We start from the raw sequence: 20562 nt of genomic DNA, 5'->3' as shown, positions 1-20562 counted from the left end.
ATTTGATGCAACAAAAAATAACAAAATTGCAAAAAGATATAAAAAAATTTGATAAAGAAAAGGTGTATCCCTACACCAAGGATGACTATCAGATACCAACAGGTGAAGAATCATCCGATGGGAGCTCAGTGGCGAGCAGATCTCGCTCTTATTCGAACAGCAGTGCTTCCAGCAATGAGAGTAGATCTAATTTCAGAAAAAACTGGGGACCACCACCACCCCTGCTCCTTGGCTTCCCCATGAATCCCTACTACGGACAACAAACACCTTGGAATCCCCTGTACCAAGTGCCTCCACCAATGTACTCACTCCGACGGAAAACAAAGTACTAAATAGAGGCCTGGGTTTTGTTCCCACACCACAATTGGATCGATTCCTCCTACATCAGGAACTACACACTTTCTTTAGGAAGATACGACTGCGAGCGTACTTTCAAGACAAGCCAACCGAAGAAACCACGGACACAGGCCTACGTCCCCCCTCAACGTTCACCCCACATGATGGCATCACCCCGAATGAGATTTTGACCTTCGAGCAAGCAGTAACAAAAGAAGTGGAGAATATCACCAGACCAACACAGTTCAATAACCTTCCAGCAAACGAGAGAACAGCAGTAAATGCCCTTAATGAAGACTCTACCATTACCATCAAATCAGCAGACAAGGGAGGTGCCATCATCATCATGGACACACCAGACTATGATCAAGAATGCCTACGACAACTTTCTCAAGTCAAGTACTATACCAAGATCGATGGAGATCCTACAGGAAGACTGATGACCAAGATCAAGTCCATCGTGGAATCAGCCGAAACACAAGGATGGATTACCCGGAATGAAGCCCAATTTCTGGTCAACACCCAATCCAGAACCCCTACCTTCTGCACCCTACCCAAAATTCATAAGGGAGTTAATCCACCCCCCGGACGCCCTATAGTCTCTGGCATAGGGTCACTATTGGAACCCCTCAGTAAGTTTTGTGACCATTTCCTCCGTCCACTGGTCCAACGGATACCTTCATATCTGAAAGATACCAGGGACGTCCTTAATCTACTGGCCGACACTACCATGAGTGGAGAGATCGATCTTATGATGACACTGGATGTAGAAGCTCTCTACACGAACATTCTCCAAACGGAGACACTGAGGGTCATTGAAGAGCTCCTTCTAAAAGAAGAGTGGACATCAAACACTCCTGTCTCTTTTATAATGGAATGTGCCACCATCGCCATGTGCGAGAACTACTTCCTATTCAAAGACCACTACTTCCACCAGACCCAAGGAACTTCTATGGGCAGCACCTTTGCGCCGAGCCTGGCATGCCTCTACGTCGCAGAATTTGAACGCCTCAATATCGAAAAGACCAACATCTACTCCAACAACATCATCCCATGGAGGCGCTACATTGATGACATCCTGATCATGTGGAAAGGGGATCTAGAAACTTGCGATAACTTCTTCACTTGGGTAAATTCTCTGGACCCCTACTTGAAATTCACCAGATCCGTCTCCCCCACTGAAATCCATTTCCTGGACTTGACAATCACATTACATAATGGTACCCTGTCAACCCACACTTACAAAAAAACAACAGACCGGAACAGTCTGTTACAGTATGAAAGTCACCACCCAAAGTCTCTGAGGGACAACCTCCCCTTCGGCCAGTTCCTACGCCTCGGCAGGAACTGTGACAAGACCAGTGACTACAAAAAGGAGGCCTCCACCCTAAGCAACCATCTGAAGGCACGTAACTACCCCACCACCATCATCAACAAATCTAACAAAAGAGCTCTCAACAACAACCGAGAGGCATTGTTAGAACCCAAAATAAAAAAGACGGATGACATCATAACCTGCGTCACCACTTACACACCAGAATCCAACAAAATAAAAAGAATCATCACAAAAAATTGGAAGATTCTGACCACAGGTACGTTATCTCTATCGAAACCAAGGTTTGCCAATAAACGCACAAGTAACCTCAGTGACATCCTGGTACACACGCGCCCTAAAATCATAAAAACAGCTGCCCAAGGTACCCTTTGGAGTTCCACACCAGTTAGGGGCCACTACCCCTGTGGAGATTGCGGAGTATGTAACCTGACAAAGGCAACTAAAGAACTCACCCTAGAAGTACGAAAAGTTTGGACCCAAAAAAAACACACTAATTGCAACTCCAGAAACTGTGTTTACATGATCACGTGCCCGTGCAACCTCCATTACATAGGCATGACCACACGTCAAGTAAAAACAAGGATCATGGAACATCGAAGCAATATACGATGCGGGAGAACCACCACAAAAATGAGTACTCACTTCATTGCCAACCGACATGGAACGAACGAACTACACTCGACAGTACTTGAGAGTAACCCCGCTTGGTCAAGTCACAAACTATTCGAAACTGAACAAAGGTGGATTTTCCGCCTTTCTACACATAAACAAGGTCTAAACGACGATATTCCATGGACAGAAGTTAATACCACAGCAACACGATGAATTTATACTCTACTACGATGTACATTTGAACATCTGCCCTAAGTATAATACTTAATCGATACCATCACGGGGAAGAGACACTTTGTGTCTATAAAACCATCTTTCATAGTTATAAGAGGACCCTCGAGACCCCTGTACAGCAAACAATATCTTGCCGCAACTACCGGTTATCAAGAACTACTGCTTGTCATCAAATACTGTGACAATCACCTCACAAATCACTCAAGGTCAGGCATCTCGTTCCTGGGACAAGATGGCGGCTTAGTCTCACGAGACTTGGATCGCCGAGCGATACGCTATAATCTGGATCCTATCGCCTTCGGTAACATCCAGGTGAGATGGAGACGAGTAGGTTCTAAGACGAGCCCATGTCTGTTTCAGGGTAAGTCTGGCATCCCCTTCCCCGGGACACCAGGTGCGCATAGCCTTAGCCGCAGCATGTCGGCCCGCTACCTCTACTTTCCTTCTTTTTAAACCTCACGGCCTCCCAGTCTGAGACCTCACACCCGCCGCTTCACTCCATCTGTTAGCATCGCGTAAACCCGTAAATACTCACTGTCTTAACACTAGCTAGCGGGCGACGGCAAGATGATTGTACCTCCACTCTGTTTTTTAAGCTCACGATCTCTCAGTTTGAGACCTCACTTCCGCCGCCGCACTTGTATATATTCACTGCTGATACTTTAACCCGCTACTACGGGTTTGCGAGGATGGTCTAGTATTTACCTTCCCGGTACGGGAAATCAGTGCTTTTATCGTTAGCCCGTTCCTAGCGAGTCCATTGGAACTCCTCCCGGTAACACAATCCTACCACCTCACACCAACACCCCCCCCACGCCTCTTGAGTACGCGGTCCATCTACATCACGAGGACGGGTAGTTTGCACACCCCGCCGGTAAGCACAGGCGATCCTCAGTGGTATTAACGCTTCACTCACGGCACCTTGCCCACCTCTCTCTGGCCTTCGAGACACCCTAGCTACAGTGCGCCCCCACAAGCATGAACGTGGCACTAGGGCTAGCCGGGATAACTATCGCAATCGCGCATGTTATCGTCTAAGTAACCGTCCATACCGACATATCAACATGTTCTGTTGCGAACAATTGTTGATAATGTTTTTTGTTCAGTTATTTCGTTGTTCCATGTAATATGCTGATACTTACCAGAATTGTACCACTGAGCAGTTTTTCCCTCCCATGTATCAGTATATATGCATATGTCTAATTCAACTGTTAGCGGCATGTTGCAGGCTTCATGTCTCTTTTACTCCCTGTCATATAGTACACCCGCTCAAGTGGTCGGGTCGTCTTCCCTCATCTCTGAGGCTCCTCATTCTACCCCAAGGAGGTAAGATTAATTCCTTTTACCTGAAAACGTTACCTTACCCCTTTGTGTGTGGCCATCTCAGCTGTGTCACCCTAGTTTTATCATACTATGATTCCTCTCATGCCATGTGTTTTTAATGTCCACTTAACGTTAGTTCTCTTTTTAATCTAAACCCCTTGTTATTATAAGATATCAGCCACATTTGGCCCAGTCTGGGTGATATACTGTCTTTATCGTAGTTGACAAATTCATACCCATGAGTTTCTGATGGTATCCGTATCCCTTTCTTGTCTTCTTTGGTCTTATCCATACAGGAAGAATACCATAACAAGAACCCTAAATAAAGGACCCTAGCACTCAGAAAGGGAATTCTCCTCCCGTGACTGTTCACAAGCGGTCATATCATCCCGGTCCTGAAGAAGTGTCGCTTTACTCTAGAGCACTTGACACGAAACATGTTGACCTGACTTAATTCACAAATGGCTATCTGAATACCTTAATTATCACACGTAGCCTCAAAGTTTTTAATAAAGTCCCTTCCTTGAGCATTTAATAAAGTGAACCAACAAGGATAGGGGCCTTTTTTAACAATCACAATCTACACCTCTAGCAAACAATGTTTCTCTTATAGCCCCACACACCTCATTCACCAAACGGCGTTCCCAGATCAAAAGATCTCCGATAAAGATGCCACCAGGCCCGTCGGACATTGCAGCGCCGGTCCGACGAGGAGCGCCCAATGATGAAGCATGACACCCTAACAGGTGTGTGAGGGCATTACGATCTGGAATTGCAGATCCCCCCCAGATACCATCTCTAATAGCGTAGTTAGTCATTGGAACTCTCTACTTAGGCCCATAGAGAGGAACTGTTTTCCCCTTTTGATATTTATACATTCGCACCACCAGGCACAAAAACAACACATTATAAAATTCACAAAAAGGGACAAGGTACATACTGGTTGGATTTGGCACGGGGGTGAGTGATGGTTCAGTATATACAATTGTATTAGCAAGTGATTTCACAAAAATGAAATGCACTGTTAATAATTGAAAGGGCGAGAAACTGAACCATTGACTCACAGCTTGTGAGCTGTAAAGCCACGACAAGGCACCAACCTCTTTACAGGCCATTCATACACCTTTCATATGTGTGAGACATACAAAACCATTCACACCGCCAGCCGCGGGCCCATCACATAACAAAACTCACACCAGCACACAACACCATTCAAGGGCCCATCACTTTCACATGCCCACATTCCTGACACAGCAACTACACAAGCTGATGGATTGTGTGGAGTGGCACTCAGCTAGCAGTGTGTGTAGTGACCAGCAGCAAGTCACTACTCACACACAGCCAGCCGAGCACCAGTCCACGCGCACCGCTAGCCGAGCATCAGTCCACGCACACCGCTAGCCAAACACCAGTCCACGCACACCACTAGCCAAACGCCAGTCCAGGCACACCGCCAGCCAATCGCCGGTCCAGGCACACCGGAAGCCAATCGCCAATTCACGCACACCGCCAGTCCACGCACACCACCAGCCAAGCGCCAGTCCACGCACACCGCCAGTCCACGCACACTGCCAGCCAAGTACCAGTCCACGCACACCGCCAGCCAAGCACCATTCCACGCACACCACCAACCAAGTGCCAGTCCACACACACCGCCAACACATTTAGAATTTTTTTAGACAAAAATAAAAACACAATCAAATCGCAAATAGATACAAATCTACAAACACAAAATCAGAAACTAAATACATTGCACTAACGCCAACCTTGAAAGAGAATCAAATTTTTCAAAAAATACAGACCAGGCAGTTCACTTTACCACTCATGAATGCTTCCAAAAATTATTTTGCGTGTTATACGCTCTAAAACAAGCAGGGACACACAGCCCAGATTTAGAAGGACAGTCGGGGCAGTACATACGAATCTCCTTCCGCGTACCTCTTCGCCAACAGACTCTGCATCTCCTACTGGGAAAATCTTTTGACGGTGTGGGAGGGATGAAATCAGGAAAGTGGCGATCTTTCAATCGAACCACATCCTCCACCACTCCAAATCTAGGAACACTTGCCTGTTCCACAACAACAAGGCTAGCTATCACAGAGTGCTGAAACTGAAGAAATGTCAACTTTGACGCAGGAGAACACTCCTTGAACACAATAAAAGCATTGAAATTTGCTAATTCGAAGAAATGGATGGCCAACTTCTTATACAAAACATAAGCCTTCCGAATAGCAGAGTAAGGTTCCAACCTCTGATCTACTCTGTCAACACCACCCATGTGCTTATTGTAGTCTAGAATGCACACAAGTTTGCGCACTTCAGAAACCTGACCCCAAACAGCCACAGGTGAAGTACTCTCATCATGGATGGTAGTCAGCATGTGCACATCCCTCCTGTCCACAAATGTTACAGCTAGTAGTTCATCACTAATCAAGGAACTGCACTGCCCTCTCTGAAGTTTTTTGCAAACAAGCTCTTTCGGATAACCTTTACGGTTAGAGCGGATTGTGCCACATGCAAAAGTGTCCACTTTATACAATTCTTTAAATAATTGCACAGCAGTATAGAAGTTATCAAGGTACAAATGGTGGCCTCTGTTAAACAGTCTTCTAGCAAGATCCCACACAATTTTCTCTGAAACTCCAAAAGTGGACAGACAACCTGGGGGGTCAATAGTAGAATCTCTACCAGTGTACACACGAAAATTAAAAACATATCCTGTCCTACTCTCAGACAACATATACAGCTTAATTCCATAGCGTGCCCTCTTGCTAGGGATGTACTGCCTAAAAACCAAACGGCCCTTGAACAAGACCAAAGACTCATCAATAGATATTTCTTTCCCTGGAGTATAGATCTCAGAAATTCGATCTACAAAGTGATCAAGAACGGGCCGAATCTTATAAAGACGGTCACAGTCAGGGTGATCTCGTGGCAATGCCATAGAATTATCAACAACATGCAGCATACGTAGCAAAACTAAATACCGATTACAAGTCATAACTGCAGGAAATATGGCAGTTGCCAACAAGGGGCTAGTAGACCAATATGAAGCCAAGGTTGGCTTCCTTACCACACCCATCAATAAAGTCAAACCCAAAAACTTCTTAATCTCTTCCAGATATGTGGGAGTCTACCGGGTAGCTCTAGACTGGGGCCTAAGTTTGTCACTGTTGTCCCTCAAAAACTGTTCAGCATACACATTCGTCTGCTCAACAATCTCACCCAAAAATACATCATCCATAAACAACTGAAGAAACTGTATAGGCAAAAAGTGTTCACAATCCACTGTACACTCTGCATCACCGCTAAAGGCAGGCAACACCGGCTGCACCATGTTTGGATCAACCCAAAGTCCAGCACTTCCAGTAGGAAGCCTAGCAGCCTCAGACTGCAATCCAGATGCCTCTTGCACCATCGGCACAGCAGTTTCCTCCTCTAAGACAGGCACTTCATCCGCACTGAGAGTTGCTTCATCCACACCAAGAGTACCTTTGTTGTAAATTGGCTGTGATTGGATTAGCATTAGCGGAATCCATCTGGTATTTAGAGGCTATCTTGTCTATTTTGTGGAATCCATTTTATATTTCTAGCAGCCATTTTGTTTGCCATGTGCTCACCATGTGCTTTGTCCTCCCTTAGTGTTGACTGCTCTTGTAATCTGCCTAGAAACAAACTATTTTTAGAATCTTCTACCTTCGCACATGCCCAGTTGAGTTTGCAGCTGTTAGTAGTAAGTAACTGTCAGGATGTGTTTACTAGCATTGGCAAACTGTTAACTCCTCCTACTTGTCGACTGACCAGTTTCTGTATGACCATCTATGTGCATAACTCTTCTCATGTGTACTTGTACCGCCTTTTTTCAGCCCCTGTGTGGGTAGAAAAGGACCATGCTCTTTCTGTTCAGTGTGCTGCTTCACTCAATACCGAATGGTGCTGTGTGAATGTAGTTCCACCTCATGAGGTTTATTAAACTTTGTATTTTCTATTCCAGTTTCTGTGCCAACTTCTTCCTATTGGTCTGAGGACTCTGTGCAGAGAAGGGCGAACCCCTTGCACTGGTAGGCCTAGCTGAGGTCTCCTTCTACAAAATTGGCGCCCAACCAGTGGGGCTCATCGGTGACTCGGATGCCCAAAGGATTGGTCGTGACGAAGGATTAGAATCTCGCTCTGGACGCGATCACTGCCCGATGAGACCCGAGTCTTGGCAACCACGGCGTTTTTCCTTTCTTTCTGATCTGACCATCCAGGTGGTGCCGGTCCTCGACTGAGATATCTTCTGTTGATTCGCCGTGCAGTGACCATTTGGTCGATTTTAGAACTTGGCAGTTGGAACCTGGACACCAAGTGATTGGTAAGTGTCCTTCTGCGGCGCTTGCTGTTGGTTTTGATGCCTGGGATTGGTAAGGTAGTTTAGTAACGCTTACTGTGGCTTTTGGATTTGGAGATTTGTGTTGGCCAACTTGGTTTGTTATGAGATTTATATATGGATTGCAATCTATGTAGGCAGGTAATGAGGAGAATTTTCTCTATCTGAATTGATTTGAACGGCACATCGTACTAAAGGTACCTTAAGTGCTACTTTGATTATAATACTGCATATTCTGCACCATTTTTGGCATGCCTGTTTTTAGCACACTTCGTAGGATGTGTTGCTTTTGTAGTGGTACCAATTTGATACTTGATGAAGCACAACCGGCCCCCCCGAGGGGACGCCTAATAGGGATATGTATATTAAGTATGGTCTTTCTTCTATAATGTACAGCACATTATGGAATAAATACACTCGTAAGGATCATAAGTTGCGTTGGCCTGTGCATGGGTCATTTGATTTACAAAAGATTGAGTATGTGGAAAAATGTATAATTAAGCGAAAGACTAGGCAAGATATATTTGATTGTGTACGAATGTGGGAGAAAGAAGTGCGTGAACGAATGAAGCGTGAGCAAGCCTTGATTGAAAAAGAACAGAGAAAGAACATTTATGTGAAAGCATTAGAGCTGAAGAACAAAGAAATAAAAGAGTTAAAGGAGAGAGAAGATAGGGAGCTCAATTTACAGGTAACTGGCCAATACGCTGTTCGGCGGCCCCTTTATCCTATACTTAATAAACCACAAGATGATTCCTTATTATTAGATCGTCCTCCACCTCCGTATACTGTTCCTTCTGCCCCTCATGAGTCAGATGAGGACTCTAGTTCGGAGTAATATAAGGCACGAGAAACTCGTTCTATGTTGACCGTTGACCGTTCGTCCCAGCTCCGATCTGCTCCGATCTGCAGGCGTTTGGTTAAACTGCTTGTTGATGCAGTCCGTTTGCGAGAGGAGAAAAAGGCTGCAGACGTAGCTGCACAGACATCTCAGACTGGCATGGCACAAGCTTCTATCTCCGGACCAGATAAGACTATGATAGTTCATGCGAAACCTATGCCGGAGGCCGCGCCTTTGTATGTTCCTCCTAAAGGACAGGGTACAAGTGATGATAAGGCCTCTGTTGATGAAAAGGGTTATTTTATTTATAATTGGGTTTACACCCCTTGGAATAGGACGGATGTTATGGCACTTAAAACTGCATTGCCTGAACCGCGGAAAAATCCAGCCGCTTTCTATGAGGAAGTTGAGGGTGCTATTAGCTCTTGTACTATGACTTTGCCTGATATTGATTTATTTTTCGGATTGATATTACCACCTGATATGTGGAGAACTGTTCGTAAAATTGATGATCGTGCAGCTTTTGGGGCGTTATGGAAACACTTATAACAAATGGATGTAGAAAGGGAACCCGCACAGAAGCCATGTCAGTTAATTTTAGATCTTCCCGCAGCTATATTAGTTAAGATAAAAACGATTATTCCCCCTAAAAAGATAGACTGTTTTAGCATCTTGTAAGCAAAAGGCAGATGAATCGGTTTCTGATTTCTTTACACGCTTTGAAGAAGCATTCCATGATTTTAGTGGTCAGTCATTGACAGATGAAACAGGCAGACATCTGTTTGTCGATAAATATGTCGCACACCTGTTGCCAGGAATAGCTAGTCGCCTAAAAGCTAGTGAGAGTTCATGGACTACCTCTTCCCCGGTTTCTCTCTTGACTATGGCTCAGTATTATGAACGCCAGGAATTAGAAGGAAAGGGTAATGAGGATAAGAAGACTAAAGAATTAAAAACGAAGGTTATGTTGGCTCACGCTTATGGTCCGCCTTTTACAGGTAGTGATAGAGGTGGACGTGGATCTTATGGTTCGTCTTTCCCTTCTTATACTCGTTCGAATTTGTCTGCTGACCAGTGCGCGTACTGTAAGAAATTTGGGCACTGGGCTTCCGATTGTCCAGCACGGCGTGCTCAGCTGTGTCCACGTGGTAGGGGACAAATGAGGAACCGTCCAGGATATTCAGGGCCTAGAGGAAGCACAGGTGATCGTGCTAGGTTTGATGCTAATATACGTGGGCAGGATGGGTTTAACACTTTTGATAGAAGGAACCAAGATCAAATGTCTGACTGTGAATGAATGAAAATTACTTTATTCGGCTTTTGTCAATTTAAAAACCATAAAAGCAGTTACATAAAATGAAAACAGGTACATCTCATATTGAGCATTGGTATCCGCTAATAATTTAACAATTTTAAAAGAAAAGTGTTAAAAACATAAAAATTCATTATAAAATGCTGTTATCATACTCTGGGGTGTCAGGTCCCATAGTCTATAGGCAAACATTTTTTTTTTTTTTTTATAAGTTCAATCGGTGTCGAAAAATACATTTGAAAAACTTAACAATAAGCCTTGCTATCCATTCCTCACCCAGTTGCTGTAGGGACAATAATGCCGGGTGGCACCTTCTGGTGCCCGTAAGTTTTAAAAGCGGAATTAACCATATTTTTCTGTGATCCCTATAGAAATGACAAAAAAAGACAGTATGGATTGTTGTCTGTCTAGAGCTATTATCACAAGGACAACAAGGTAAAACCTTGTCCCAGTTGTTGCTTATTGGAAAAGCTACCAGACGATGGAACATATTTAACCTAAATCTAACCAAAAGGAATCTCTCAAAGATGGTGAAATCATAGGTTAGATATGGCTGAATGCTAAAAGTAGTTTGCACGGCCATACTTTGTTGTACGGTTAATTTTGACACTTCTTTAGCAGTCCGTAATTCTTCAAGATGGCTAAGGGACACCATTTTCAATGTTTTTCTAGGTACCGATCGAATCGAGGTTGGAACCAGATAGTACTTTTCCATACCTAGATCAGTTAGAAAAGTTTTTATGTGGGTTAACCAGCCAATCTTGGTTACAAAATCCAGCTCCATACAGTCTCGGATAATTTGCTGTGTAAACATATTCTTATCCGAAGACCATATACGGTGCCAGAGCAAGAGAGGTTGTATTCTGGCTAGATCTGATATGTGAGCAATACCCAATTGCAAGTGACATGAGAAAGTCGATGCACTCCTAGGGAGGAGGGATAGAAGGTAACTCAAAAAGGAGTTCTCTATCACTTGCAAGGAGTTTGTTTTTGCGTGCCCCCATACACCAGCCCCATATAGCGCTACAGATTGGCATTTGGCTATATATATTTGTAAGAGTTCTACAAGGGTCTCTTTCCCAACTTTGTGGCAAAATTGGCAAGAGCCCTAGTAGTTCTTACCAGCTGGAGCTTTCTAGATTCAATAGTTGCATTCCAATTTAGTTTACGATCGATGATAATTCCCAAATATAGGTATTGAGTTGTAGTAGCAAGTTTCTCCTGATTCAGATAAATTTCCTTTATGCTTTTTTTACCAGGGCCAGAAGTCATAACAAAAGTTTTTTTAATTTTTATTCGTAAATCTAGGTTACCCATAAACTCGGCGTATCTGTTCAGTGCCCTTTGTAGCTCGATCGGGGTTCTAGCCAATATCACTGCGTCGTCCGCGTCGAGTAGGGCTGGAATCTGGTGATCTTTTACGCATGGGAGGTCCTGACTCCCTTTCAGCATGGCTCTCTCCAAGCCATTAGTATAGAGCGTAAAGAGAAAGGGGGCCAGAACACAACCCTGTCTAACTCCTCTCTCTACCTTGAACGACGCAGTTAGTTCTCCATTTACCCCAAACCTTACCCTAGCTGAGGCGTTGGAGTACAGTTCACGCAGGAAATTTAAAAGAGATAAATCTACTCCCATATCCCGTAATATCGACCATAATTTCGTGTGACTGACACAGTCAAAGGCCGCAGACAGGTCCACGTATACCATGTAGACACTGCCTCCCTTTGCAGATACGTATTTCCCAGCAATAATGTCAGGTTTAAGGCCTGATCGACTGTCGCTAGGCCCTCCCGGAACCCAAACTGGATATCCGATAGGATCAATAGTAGAATCTCTACCAGTGTACACACGAAAATTAAAAACATATCCTGTCCTACTCTCAGACAACATATACAGCTTAATTCCATAGCGTGCCCTCTTGCTAGGGATGTACTGCCTAAAAACCAAACGGCCCTTGAACAAGACCAAAGACTCATCAATAGATATTTCTTTCCCTGGAGTATAGATCTCAGAAATTCGATCTACAAAGTGATCAAGAACGGGCCGAATCTTATAAAGACGGTCACAGTCAGGGTGATCTCGTGGCAATGCCATAGAATTATCAACAACATGCAGCATACGTAGCAAAACTAAATACCGATTACAAGTCATAACTGCAGGAAATATGGCAGTTGCCAACAAGGGGCTAGTAGACCAATATGAAGCCAAGGTTGGCTTCCTTACCACACCCATCAATAAAGTCAAACCCAAAAACTTCTTAATCTCTTCCAGATATGTGGGAGTCTACCGGGTAGCTCTAGACTGGGGCCTAAGTTTGTCACTGTTGTCCCTCAAAAACTGTTCAGCATACACATTCGTCTGCTCAACAATCTCACCCAAAAATACATCATCCATAAACAACTGAAGAAACTGTATAGGCAAAAAGTGTTCACAATCCACTGTACACTCTGCATCACCGCTAAAGGCAGGCAACACCGGCTGCACCATGTTTGGATCAACCCAAAGTCCAGCATTTCCAGTAGGAAGCCTAGCAGCCTCAGACTGCAATCCAGATGCCTCTTGCACCATCGGCACAGCAGTTTCCTCCTCTAAGACAGGCACTTCATCCGCACTGAGAGTTGCTTCATCCACACCAAGAGTACCTTTGTTGTAAATTGGCTGTGATTGGATTAGCATTAGCGGAATCCATCTGGTATTTAGAGGCTATCTTGTCTATTTTGTGGAATCCATTTTATATTTCTAGCAGCCATTTTGTTTGCCATGTGCTCACCATGTGCTTTGTCCTCCCTTAGTGTTGACTGCTCTTGTAATCTGCCTAGAAACAAACTATTTTTAGAATCTTCTACCTTCGCACATGCCCAGTTGAGTTTGCAGCTGTTAGTAGTAAGTAACTGTCAGGATGTGTTTACTAGCATTGGCAAACTGTTAACTCCTCCTACTTGTCGACTGACCAGTTTCTGTATGACCATCTATGTGCATAACTCTTCTCATGTGTACTTGTACCGCCTTTTTTCAGCCCCTGTGTGGGTAGAAAAGGACCATGCTCTTTCTGTTCAGTGTGCTGCTTCACTCAATACCGAATGGTGCTGTGTGAATGTAGTTCCACCTCATGAGGTTTATTAAACTTTGTATTTTCTATTCCAGTTTCTGTGCCAACTTCTTCCTATTGGTCTGAGGACTCTGTGCAGAGAAGGGCGAACCCCTTGCACTGGTAGGCCTAGCTGAGGTCTCCTTCTACAAAATTGGCGCCCAACCAGTGGGGCTCATCGGTGACTCGGATGCCCAAAGGATTGGTCGTGACGAAGGATTAGAATCTCGCTCTGGACGCGATCACTGCCCGATGAGACCCGAGTCTTGGCAACCACGGCGTTTTTCCTTTCTTTCTGATCTGACCATCCAGGTGGTGCCGGTCCTCGACTGAGATATCTTCTGTTGATTCGCCGTGCAGTGACCATTTGGTCGATTTTAGAACTTGGCAGTTGGAACCTGGACACCAAGTGATTGGTAAGTGTCCTTCTGCGGCGCTTGCTGTTGGTTTTGATGCCTGGGATTGGTAAGGTAGTTTAGTAACGCTTACTGTGGCTTTTGGATTTGGAGATTTGTGTTGGCCAACTTGGTTTGTTATGAGATTTATATATGGATTGCAATCTATGTAGGCAGGTAATGAGGAGAATTTTCTCTATCTGAATTGATTTGAACGGCACATCGTACTAAAGGTACCTTAAGTGCTACTTTGATTATAATACTGCATATTCTGCACCATTTTTGGCATGCCTGTTTTTAGCACACTTCGTAGGATGTGTTGCTTTTGTAGTGGTACCAATTTGATACTTGATGAAGCACAACCGGCCCCCCCGAGGGGACGCCTAATAGGGATATGTATATTAAGTATGGTCTTTCTTCTATAATGTACAGCACATTATGGAATAAATACACTCGTAAGGATCATAAGTTGCGTTGGCCTGTGCATGGGTCATTTGATTTACAAAAGATTGAGTATGTGGAAAAATGTATAATTAAGCGAAAGACTAGGCAAGATATATTTGATTGTGTACGAATGTGGGAGAAAGAAGTGCGTGAACGAATGAAGCGTGAGCAAGCCTTGATTGAAAAAGAACAGAGAAAGAACATTTATGTGAAAGCATTAGAGCTGAAGAACAAAGAAATAAAAGAGTTAAAGGAGAGAGAAGATAGGGAGCTCAATTTACAGGTAACTGGCCAATACGCTGTTCGGCGGCCCCTTTATCCTATACTTAATAAACCACAAGATGATTCCTTATTATTAGATCGTCCTCCACCTCCGTATACTGTTCCTTCTGCCCCTCATGAGTCAGATGAGGACTCTAGTTCGGAGTAATATAAGGCACGAGAAACTCGTTCTATGTTGACCGTTGACCGTTCGTCCCAGCTCCGATCTGCTCCGATCTGCAGGCGTTTGGTTAAACTGCTTGTTGATGCAGTCCGTTTGCGAGAGGAGAAAAAGGCTGCAGACGTAGCTGCACAGACATCTCAGACCGGCATGGCACAAGCTTCTATCTCCGGACCAGATAAGACTATGATAGTTCATGCGAAACCTATGCCGGAGGCCGCGCCTTTGTATGTTCCTCCTAAAGGACAGGGTACAAGTGATGATAAGGCCTCTGTTGATGAAAAGGGTTATTTTATTTATAATTGGGTTTACACCCCTTGGAATAGGACGGATGTTATGGCACTTAAAACTGCATTGCCTGAACCGCGGAAAAATCCAGCCGCTTTCTATGAGGAAGTTGAGGGTGCTATTAGCTCTTGTACTATGACTTTGCCTGATATTGATTTATTTTTCGGATTGATATTACCACCTGATATGTGGAGAACTGTTCGTAAAATTGATGATCGTGCAGCTTTTGGGGCGTTATGGAAACACTTATAACAAATGGATGTAGAAAGGGAACCCGCACAGAAGCCATGTCAGTTAATTTTAGATCTTCCCGCAGCTATATTAGTTAAGATAAAAACGATTATTCCCCCTAAAAAGATAGACTGTTTTAGCATCTTGTAAGCAAAAGGCAGATGAATCGGTTTCTGATTTCTTTACACGCTTTGAAGAAGCATTCCATGATTTTAGTGGTCAGTCATTGACAGATGAAACAGGCAGACATCTGTTTGTCGATAAATATGTCGCACACCTGTTGCCAGGAATAGCTAGTCGCCTAAAAGCTAGTGAGAGTTCATGGACTACCTCTTCCCCGGTTTCTCTCTTGACTATGGCTCAGTATTATGAACGCCAGGAATTAGAAGGAAAGGGTAATGAGGATAAGAAGACTAAAGAATTAAAAACGAAGGTTATGTTGGCTCACGCTTATGGTCCGCCTTTTACAGGTAGTGATAGAGGTGGACGTGGATCTTATGGTTCGTCTTTCCCTTCTTATACTCGTTCGAATTTGTCTGCTGACCAGTGCGCGTACTGTAAGAAATTTGGGCACTGGGCTTCCGATTGTCCAGCACGGCGTGCTCAGCTGTGTCCACGTGGTAGGGGACAAATGAGGAACCGTCCAGGATATTCAGGGCCTAGAGGAAGCACAGGTGATCGTGCTAGGTTTGATGCTAATATACGTGGGCAGGATGGGTTTAACACTTTTGATAGAAGGAACCAAGATCAAATGTCTGACTGTGAATGAATGAAAATTACTTTATTCGGCTTTTGTCAATTTAAAAACCATAAAAGCAGTTACATAAAATGAAAACAGGTACATCTCATATTGAGCATTGGTATCCGCTAATAATTTAACAATTTTAAAAGAAAAGTGTTAAAAACATAAAAATTCATTATAAAATGCTGTTATCATACTCTGGGGTGTCAGGTCCCATAGTCTATAGGCAAACATTTTTTTTTTTTTTTTATAAGTTCAATCGGTGTCGAAAAATACATTTGAAAAACTTAACAATAAGCCTTGCTATCCATTCCTCACCCAGTTGCTGTAGGGACAATAATGCCGGGTGGCACCTTCTGGTGCCCGTAAGTTTTAAAAGCGGAATTAACCATATTTTTCTGTGATCCCTATAGAAATGACAAAAAAAGACAGTATGGATTGTTGTCTGTCTAGAGCTATTATCACAAGGACAACAAGGTAAAACCTTGTCCCAGTTGTTGCTTATTGGAAAAGCTACCAGACGATGGAACATATTTAACCTAAATCTAACCAAAAGGAATCTCTCAAAGATGGTGAAATCATAGGTTAGATATGGCTGAATGCTAAAAGTAGTTTGCACGGCCATACTTTGTTGTACGGTTAATTTTGACACTTCTTTAGCAGTCCGTAATTCTTCAAGATGGCTAAGGGACACCATTTTCAATGTTTTTCTAGGTACCGATCGAATCGAGGTTGGAACCAGATAGTACTTTTCCATACCTAGATCAGTTAGAAAAGTTTTTATGTGGGTTAACCAGCCAATCTTGGTTACAAAATCCAGCTCCATACAGTCTCGGATAATTTGCTGTGTAAACATATTCTTATCCGAAGACCATATACGGTGCCAGAGCAAGAGAGGTTGTATTCTGGCTAGATCTGATATGTGAGCAATACCCAATTGCAAGTGACATGAGAAAGTCGATGCACTCCTAGGGAGGAGGGATAGAAGGTAACTCAAAAAGGAGTTCTCTATCACTTGCAAGGAGTTTGTTTTTGCGTGCCCCCATACACCAGCCCCATATAGCGCTACAGATTGGCATTTGGCTATATATATTTGTAAGAGTTCTACAAGGGTCTCTTTCCCAACTTTGTGGCAAAATTGGCAAGAGCCCTAGTAGTTCTTACCAGCTGGAGCTTTCTAGATTCAATAGTTGCATTCCAATTTAGTTTACGATCGATGATAATTCCCAAATATAGGTATTGAGTTGTAGTAGCAAGTTTCTCCTGATTCAGATAAATTTCCTTTATGCTTTTTTTACCAGGGCCAGAAGTCATAACAAAAGTTTTTTTAATTTTTATTCGTAAATCTAGGTTACCCATAAACTCGGCGTATCTGTTCAGTGCCCTTTGTAGCTCGATCGGGGTTCTAGCCAATATCACTGCGTCGTCCGCGTCGAGTAGGGCTGGAATCTGGTGATCTTTTACGCATGGGAGGTCCTGACTCCCTTTCAGCATGGCTCTCTCCAAGCCATTAGTATAGAGCGTAAAGAGAAAGGGGGCCAGAATACAACCCTGTCTAACTCCTCTCTCTACCTTGAACGACGCAGTTAGTTCTCCATTTACCCCAAACCTTACCCTAGCTGAGGCGTTGGAGTACAGTTCACGCAGGAAATTTAAAAGAGATAAATCTACTCCCATATCCCGTAATATCGACCATAATTTCGTGTGACTGACACAGTCAAAGGCCGCAGACAGGTCCACGTATACCATGTAGACACTGCCTCCCTTTGCAGATACGTATTTCCCAGCAATAATGTCAGGTTTAAGGCCTGATCGACTGTCGCTAGGCCCTCCCGGAACCCAAACTGGATATCCGATAGGATCTTTCCATCCTCAGCCCAGCCCTGAAGGCGTTCTAGGATAATCCTCCCCACCATTTTGCCCACGGAATCCAATAGTGAGATTGGTCGATAGCATGTTACATCTTGACGATCCCCTTTCTTAAAGATGGGGACCATGATTGTTTTGGACCACGAATCTAATAGTCCCACCCCACATGCCGCATTCACTACTCTTGTCACAATAGGGGCCCAAAGTCCTAGATTAGATTTAAATAGGTCTATTGGGACCCCATCGGGGCCCGGAGCCTTACCATTTTTGCTGGCTTTTAATGCTGTTAATACCTCTTCCATGGTTATGCCAATATTTAGGGGATAAGATGACCCTAGAGATGATAGAATTGCAGGATCTTGGGTGTCCCCTTCCCCAGGATAGTTTGCAAAAATCTTAGAAAAATGCTCTACCAAACAGCCCCCGCATCAATTGCCACCTCAATAGTAGGAGAGTCTTTGGAATTCAAAAGAAAGGGGGATTTAACTACGGTCCAAAAAGCAGAGCTATTTTTGTTTTTACTGCTCTTCTGGAGTTGCACCCATAGATCCAATTTAAGTTCAGCTTTCCTATCTTTTAAGGCTGAGTTATATTCTCTCCTCAAAGTTGTTATTTCCTGCGGCATCCTGTCTGTTTTTTGCAATGCTTTTTTTTAAATTTAGAAAGTGCTACTGTACATCTATGATTAAACCATCCTACTTTTTTTGGCTGGGTTTTGTTTTGTGATTTCACAAACAAGGCATTAGTTGCTTTCAGAATCTCCCCAAAGTGGGCCAGGAGTTCACGATCCGTAGTGTGTAAGTCTAAGCATTTATGATTTTGCAATGGCATGAGGGACCTCTTTCATTATTCTATATATAGTTTCCACCGAATCCACTTTTTCCCATTTCAAGGAATATCCATTAAGTTTATCCAGGTAGAGAGAATTTTGTCTTAATACACTGGATAATGTTTGGATTCGATGTTCATAAAGTGGCGTAAATGTTACGGACAGGGCACAGTGGTCGCTTATTACGGTGATATGTGTATCGAATTCCTTTACCCGATTACCCGCCATATTTGATATTAAAATAAAGTCAATGGTAGAACGACTATCTCTATCTATGAATGTTGGCTCTGGCTACTGAGTTTCAGGGTTCCTTTTATTAGCAATCGCGAGATCCATATCAATTAATATTTCATTTAGCAAAGCGCCCGGGCCAGAATGCGAGAAATGAAAGATTGGTTCCTCTTGGTCATCTGGTAGCCCACACAGAATCCCGTTGTTTATTTTACACGGATGTAGGTTAAAATCCCCTCCCCAAATGATGGTGGCACCCTTAACGGAAGCCTTCATCAGTGCTGTAAGTTGGAGGGAGATCTGTCGCAGAACCACCAGTAATTCGGGCTCCTTTAGGTTGTTATAAAAATTAACTTAGAGAACTGATTCCCCTTTACCAAAGCGAATGCTCAATATTTGGAAATAGGCCTCAAGAGTAACTGTAGTTATTTGAAGGTTTCCTAATAAATTTGTAATATAAATGGTTAAACCGCCCTTCGCTCTGCCAGAAACTGTAGGAACTGCAGGTGAAAAGTAGGTTTTATGACCTACCAAGTGTATTACATTGGTAGTCCATGTCTCTTGGAGGCAGATTATGTTTGATTGATGGAAAAGTGTTGGGCCAATACCATTATCTACTTTAGGGCGTAAGCCTGCTATGTTCCAGAAAAGTAACGTTATTGATAGTCCTGGTTTAGGAGATTTATTTCCTGTCTGTGTTTTGAACTGTCTTCCTAATGGAGCTTCCCTGAGTCCAAGCAAAATAGGATTTTTGCTTAGAATGTTTGATGATATTTCTCCTAGTGATCCTAAAGTTTTATAGGGCAGTTCAGAACAGACTATCGGAGCTTTTATGCATGTTAATACTGCTGGCAGGTTGCCTCCAAGCTCAACTGTAGAAAATTTACCATTAGGGAGACCTGGTTCATTTGTTAGCAAGGGTTGTTTTCCGTCCTGGCTTTTCCCACAGACCTTGTTAAGGCATCAGTCCACACCTTCCAGTCCGGAGAGTGCGGAGTAACAGTTCAAGGTAGAAATGTTAAAGCCAGATAATTCACTAATACGCCCAGATCGAGGACAGACTCTAGGGGGGTTTGACAGCATGGAGTGAGGATAAAAGTATGTTAGATCCCGGGTAGAAATTGTATCTCCTCCATTCTCACTATACCAATCACCCATATGTCTAATCACCTTTCTGTCTCTAAAGTTAATGATGATAAGATCGCCTCTTAGATCCTTGGGTCTGCGGCCCAACCACCATAATCTTCTGACATGGAGAATTTCACCATCAATATGCGCCGGCAAAGGCCTATTGCAGCTTAGCCAGTGGATCACTTTGTTCTTAAGTTCCTGGTGTCCCTCAATCCTTCCATCTTTGAGTTCCGGTACCCCCGTCAATACCACCACATAAGGGGCCGCTTCCGGGGGGAGGACTATAATATGCTGCTTACCCCTTAACCTATCACTGGGTAGGGGCAGCCTATATACAGGTTTATGTGAAGTCTCCTGTTTAGAGGGAGTACTATTTTTGCCGGCCTCTCTCTCTTCTCTCAGTTGGCGGTTTACCATCTGTCGATATTGGGTTTCTAATTTGAGTAAAGGCCCTAATCGTATCTGTGTTGGTTATAAGAGTTTGTTCCATGGTCCCCAGTTGAACTGAC

The sequence above is a fragment of the Triturus cristatus genome, chromosome 8 (genome assembly GCF_964204655.1).
Source record: "Triturus cristatus chromosome 8, aTriCri1.1, whole genome shotgun sequence".
Classification (NCBI taxonomy): Eukaryota; Metazoa; Chordata; class Amphibia; order Caudata; family Salamandridae; genus Triturus; species Triturus cristatus.
This window is presented reverse-complemented; position numbering follows the sequence as displayed.